The sequence below is a fragment of the Colossoma macropomum genome, unplaced genomic scaffold (assembly GCF_904425465.1).
Source record: "Colossoma macropomum unplaced genomic scaffold, Colossoma_macropomum, whole genome shotgun sequence".
Taxonomy (NCBI): Eukaryota; Metazoa; Chordata; class Actinopteri; order Characiformes; family Serrasalmidae; genus Colossoma; species Colossoma macropomum.
In genome coordinates this window covers 166,408-172,407 of record NW_023495280.1, presented here as the reverse complement: position 1 = coordinate 172,407, position 6,000 = coordinate 166,408, and the positions used below count along the sequence as shown (strand labels likewise).

Sequence of the window (6,000 nt, the reverse complement as noted above, 5' to 3'; positions counted from 1 at the left end):
CCTGAATACACTGATCTTAATGTATCAAACTCCATGTTGTTGATTTTCTAAGTGAAAAAAAGTTACCACGTCCTCTATGAAGAACACACTTTCACACATTTTAATGCACAATTACTGCTTATTTGCTGAATTTAATATATTGGAAAAAAAAATTAATACAAAATGTGACCTGTGCAAAAGTTATGGTACTTTTTATACTGTGTTTTTTTTTGTTTTGTTTTGTTTTGTTTTTTTAGATATTATACTCAGCAAATAAACAGATACTGAGCACTACAATTTGCTCCTAACAACCACTTGCAACATCTGGTAGACCACCAAAACTTAAAATCAAGCTGCTTCAGATCTGAAAAAATCCACAGGTGTTTCTGTCCATCCTTCCACTGTGAGAAGACAATTCAGCACTATGAGTCTGAAAGGATGTGTAGCTGTTCAGGAAGCTCTTACTGAGAAAAGGAAAGAGACACATCAAACAAAGAAGCTGCTGGTGTTCTCAGAACAATGGACTGACCACCCCAGAGTCCAGACCTCAAGATCACTGAATGTGTTTAGGATTACTTGGATGGTGAGAAGCAGAAAATGTTAAACCAACTTCTAAGACTGAACTTCGGAGGTGTGGCTGCAGATTTCTTTGAGAAACTGAAAGTGAGTCTCCTGAAAGGAATGGAATGTGAAATAAAGGTAAAGACTGGACACACTAAATACTGAAACATCTGATATTATATTCTGTGTACTTGATAAATGTCTCAAGTAGAAGTAAAAGTAGTCCACAACAGAACAGTAATGGAACTTCTTAGTCCAACCAGCATCCATCAGTATAAAAACTGAATTTTTAGGTGGTATTCTCCTCTTTTTAGGCTCCTTTTGGCCTAAAATGAAAAAGCTCAACAGTAAGAGGTGCAAAGCAGTCCAAAAAATAGATCCCTTTTCTCACAAAGATGTTTGAGTAGAAATAAAAAAGATTTAAAACACTACAAAACTACTACAAAAATACATTAAATGGTACCTCAGCTGTTATTCTAAAAACATTGGCGTTCTCCGTCCACAAGATGGCAGTATCATCTCACCTGCCCTCAGCTTCTAACTGTCCAGCTCTTTTTCATGGCAGCGTCCACCTATTGTCAGCAGTTTTTATGGATAAAAACTTCAGAAAAAGGCAACCAGAACATCCACAAAACTAGACGACCACACAGGTAGGCGTTCTTCGTCTAAAGCAGCTTTTATTTGTCATGTAACATTTTGGTCAAAACGGTCCTGGGTTCTACAGAAACGTACAGTACCACTTAAATATATTTACAGTCAGCTATCCTGTTCTCAGACTTATTTTACACAGGCTGAATCATAAACGGCTCACTGTTAGACACATAGTGCACTGCTTGAGTGTGTTAGCCATTACATCTTGACCTACGTGGTGTATTTGAGAATATCCGTTTGAGATTCAGCCACAAGAAATACAAACTTGCTAGGAAATTTCATTGCGCATGCGCACATGCATTCATGTCACGAAGCAGTTTTTTTTAACAACTAAGGCTGTATCTCAAACCGACCTCTAGTTCCCTATGTGGTAAATTACTATAGCCCATTGGGTTGTAAAGGGGACTGAAATTACTGAAACACTGGGATGTAAACAGACTTCTGGAGCAGTATGCTAACCGTTAACGGACAACTGACAACTGACGTCCTTCCTGCTAGAAAAAAACAGCATGTTTTGGAAGCTGGTATGCTGGTCAACCAGCATGACCATGCTGGTCAACCAGCCCCACACCACCACTAGACCATCTTAGACCAGCATAGAATTCATGCTAGTCTATGCTGTTTTTTTTCTGCTGGGCTAGCAGTTAATAAAAATCTGACTCACATTCACATTTAAAAACACCACATTTAAAAAATGGATTTAAAAAATTGTTTACAACATGTCTGTTTACTTCCAGTTAGCTTATGCCAACTGCTAGTTATCTCCTCATCTGTTTTCATCGTTTTTTCAGTAACTTTCAATTAATTTCAATATATATATATCGTTATGTATTTTCAGTGTTTTTGTGTGTGGCACACAGATACCATTTTTAGTCATTTTAATTGTTCATTTTTATTCCAAAGCGATGTTAGCCTACTCTATGGAGCCCCCCTGGTGACATCCTGTATAAATAAACATAATGCGTGGCCACGACTTAGTAAAGCGTGGGAACGAGATCCTAATGCGTGGCCACGTTTTAGTAAGCCGTGATCTCGTTACCATGCTTTACTAAGTCGCGGCCACAACTTAATCATCTCATTCCCACACCTTACTAAGTCGTGGCCATGCATTAGGATCTTGTTCCCACGCATTAATAAGGCGTGGCCACGCATTATTTTTATTTATACGGGATGTCACCAGCGGGGCTCCGTACTACTCAGTGTAGCATCCACATAAGTCTCACTTACAGACTCGTTCTGTACGTGGTGCTTCAAGGAGTTACCAAAAATGAGTTAGCAATGTTTACATCTAGCAAAAGTGAGCAGTAAAGGTCCAACAGTGTTGTTTGAGAGGACATTGTACGTTTCTAGCTATGTCTTCAGTTATGAGGGTGAGTAGCTTAAAGATTCACCAGTATTGTTCAATTAGCTACCACAGACACAGTACGTATAAACACTGACATGAGAAATTTCAGTCATTTGCTCAACTGTGCTCAGCTTTGGTTTCACATTACTCATATCATTTTGTATCTGGATAGACAGGCTGTAGAGGAAGTTAGCGTGTGAACTTGCAAGAAGCATGAGAAGTCATATGAGAGTAGGGTGAGGTTTAGGAAAAGCGTTAACCTACTCTCAAACTGTGTGACTTCTTGTGCTTCTAGCAACCTTTGGTGTGGTGGCCAATGGACACTGTTGGACAATGTTCAAAATATTCACCCTCATAATTGAAGATGTAGCTAGACAGGTACAATTTAAAGCCCTTCTTGAACTTAGTAGACTTGTAAACATCCCTAACTCCCATTTTTTGGCAACTCCTCCAAGCACCATGTATAAAAAGAGCCATGATGAATCTGTTAGTCGGCCTAATGTTAGTGCTATACTGAGTAGACTGTCCAACATCACTCTGGAATAAAACTTAACAACCAAAGAGACAAAAAACGCTTTTCACACTATTTTCAAAAAGCAAACACTGAAAATAAAGAACAATATGTACAAAATTGATTTGAGCATAATGAAGGAACGATGGTGAAGAGATAAGTACAAATTTGGAATGAGGAAATACATCATTGTGCATTGTCCCATTTGACCTGCTTTGAAAAAAGCTTGTACACTCATGAATTAGATCAATCAGGACAAATGTTCAGAACCTGCCTTTTGAGGTCCACTGTGGGGACCAATGTTTTGGTATAGTAGCGTATTTTCAAATCCCCAGTTAGTTCACTACATAGCGAAAAAAGTTCTAGTTTGAGAAACACACTATGAAAACTTTTCTTCCCATGCAAAGTGAAGCAGAAGGATGTTTTTCACAAAGCAGGATTTCTACAGTGTGTCGGCCAAAAGTGAAGGTAGCCCAGTAGGAATGTTCCTGACCTCTTCTTCTATTGGACAGTCTTGACTTCTGGTTTAAAAGCCCAGTCACACTAGCTTTTTGCCAGTGAGGTTAGAAAGCTGAAGTGCATTAATTTAAATTAAATTCAAAGGGGTGAGCACTTTCACGTTGAGTTCACATTGAGTTCAACTTGTTAACTTTGACATGTGAATTCACATCAACAACCACCAGCGCTATTGCTTTGGCTGCATTGACCTCTGAAGGGGTGGGGCCTTGTACAGCAACACTGAAGATCCAGAATGGAGGAAATGCCAATGTTAGCAGTGTTGCTGTATGAAGCCCTGCCCCTTTACATGGGGCAAGGCTTTGTACAGCAACACTGAGGATCCAGAATTGGAGGAAACACTAATGTTAGCAGTGTCCAAGCAACAACCTTTTTAAAGATTTCCTCAGTCAGTCTGTCTTGCCTAAAAAGTGTATCTCTCTGTTTTTTTTTTGTTTGTTTCTTTATTTTAAGCAAGAGACATGGCAAACAATGCTTTCAAAAAGGTGTCATCCGAACACCCCCTTAGATGGTATTACTCTCTAAAAATCTGTGATCTGAGGTTGGTGAGTTAGCCAGCATGGTAATTGCTATGTTAGCTGCTTGGCTCAGTGCTGCTGTATACACCTGTCACACCACTGCACCCAACCATGCAGTTATCTACAGTTTAGTGCTACAACTCATTGTGCATATAATAACTGTTTTTACAATTTATACCAAAATGGTGGAATTTTTTGGTGCCAATCTTCCGGTCCAGCCTGCGTCAGGCCTACTTTGCAAGGTGCAAACGTCTAGTGTGACTGTACTCACAAATCCTGCTTTTCTCAGGGAGATGGCTCAGTTGAGCACTGACTATTGCTAGCTATCTAGCTAAGGCTATACACTGCAGCATGAATACAAGCGATGCGCAAGCTGACCATTCAAAGTCAGCTCTAGTTCAGATAGTACACAACATACAGTTATTTTCACAGTTTCGCTTTGGAGTCTGGAAAAAATACAGTTCATACATTTACAGCAACAAGCAGAGTTCAATAAGTTAACACTTGTGTGACCATCATAAACTTTATAGCAATACGCAAGTAATCAGTCACTTGTTGAAATTACACAATACAACTAGTCCATAACTGTCACTGTGGTCCTAACATCTACTCCTGTTTTACAATAGAGCAAGATGAGTCTGATATAAATAAAACAAATGCAAGAAACACTTTACGTTTGTAAACCATCACAAACTTCAGTCAACAATGAATCTTACATTGACCGACAGTGTCAGTGCGCTAACTGTATTAAACAGCGTTAAATGATGTAAACAAACATTTGATGGCCTGTCATTAAATCTGTGAAATCATCAACATATCAGACCATAATAATTGATACTGTAAGCACTCATTTTTAAAGAACAAAATAATAATTGAAAAGAATGGTCAAACATGTCCACAGAGAGTTTAAGCCAACAGTAAAAAACAGAAATCAATAAATACAAATGAATTCAAATGAGAGCAGTACATACGCATGTAGCTTTGCTACAGTGTGCAGTTAGCCATCGTGAGCTGGCCTATGATTGTCTTCCAACAGTTTTGGGGATACAAATCAGTGTGCTGTAGGTGAGCTGAGATGTTGAGCTGATATCAGATCATACTCAATTCATATCCACATCAGACAATAACACTTTAGCTTCTAGAACCAAAATTTACTGGGTTTATATACTGACAGATATGAAGATGCAGCTAATAACTGTCAATACCAAAACCTTTAAACTTCACACATTATTGTCATCTATATGGAAACAAGATTATTATACTCCATATCTATATTGTACAAGGCTATATTTACCATATACACAGTTATACAGAGCTTTACATGTAACATTAACATCACATAAAGGGGCACTCCAGCCAGTGTTGAAAATGTAACCATTACCACATCTGTCGTAAACATGCTTACTCGCCTCCAACAGTGGTGCAGAGTAGTCTCCAGAGTGAGATTTTCCAGTTTAATGACTAGGATAATCCCCTTCTCATGATGTATCTGGAAGGTGGGAGGTACTACAAGGTCTTTGGGGTGGATAATTGAGGGCGGGCTGAATAACATGACTGTATTTATTTGCTTCTACATCAGTGGCTATGCTAGCAATCAAGATTTCTTCATCCCAGTGGTTCTAGACGTATTTGCGTAGTGCACGCTGGGTATTGTAGTGAGAGAACACTGATGAATGTAAACACAAAAAGAGTACAGTTATCAACTCTGTCAGACCAGTGAGGCTGAGTGATGCAATGCTGCAGTACAGAATAGTACATAAACTGACTCAAATAACATTAAAGTCTAGTTTTAGGCCAGAATGCCCCTTTAAGCAGCATGTATATTTAATTTATGTACAAATGATGCAAAGGGTGGAAATGAACTTCAAAGCAGAGTAAAATAAATCAGCATATTAACTAAATTATCTCAGACATTTCCT

The 6,000-nt window shown here is 38.6% G+C and overlaps 1 long non-coding RNA gene across 1 annotated transcript in view; it reads left to right on the top strand.

Annotated features, from left to right (window-relative positions):
* Window positions 1-1,089: 1,089 nt before the first annotated feature.
* The window catches only part of LOC118801575, a 50,962-nt gene continuing 46,051 nt past the window's right edge, over window positions 1,090-6,000 (top strand). Inside the window, exon 1 of the long non-coding RNA XR_005006548.1 lies at window positions 1,090-1,190. This is a non-coding gene — a long non-coding RNA (uncharacterized LOC118801575). The remainder of the gene's footprint in view (window positions 1,191-6,000) is intronic.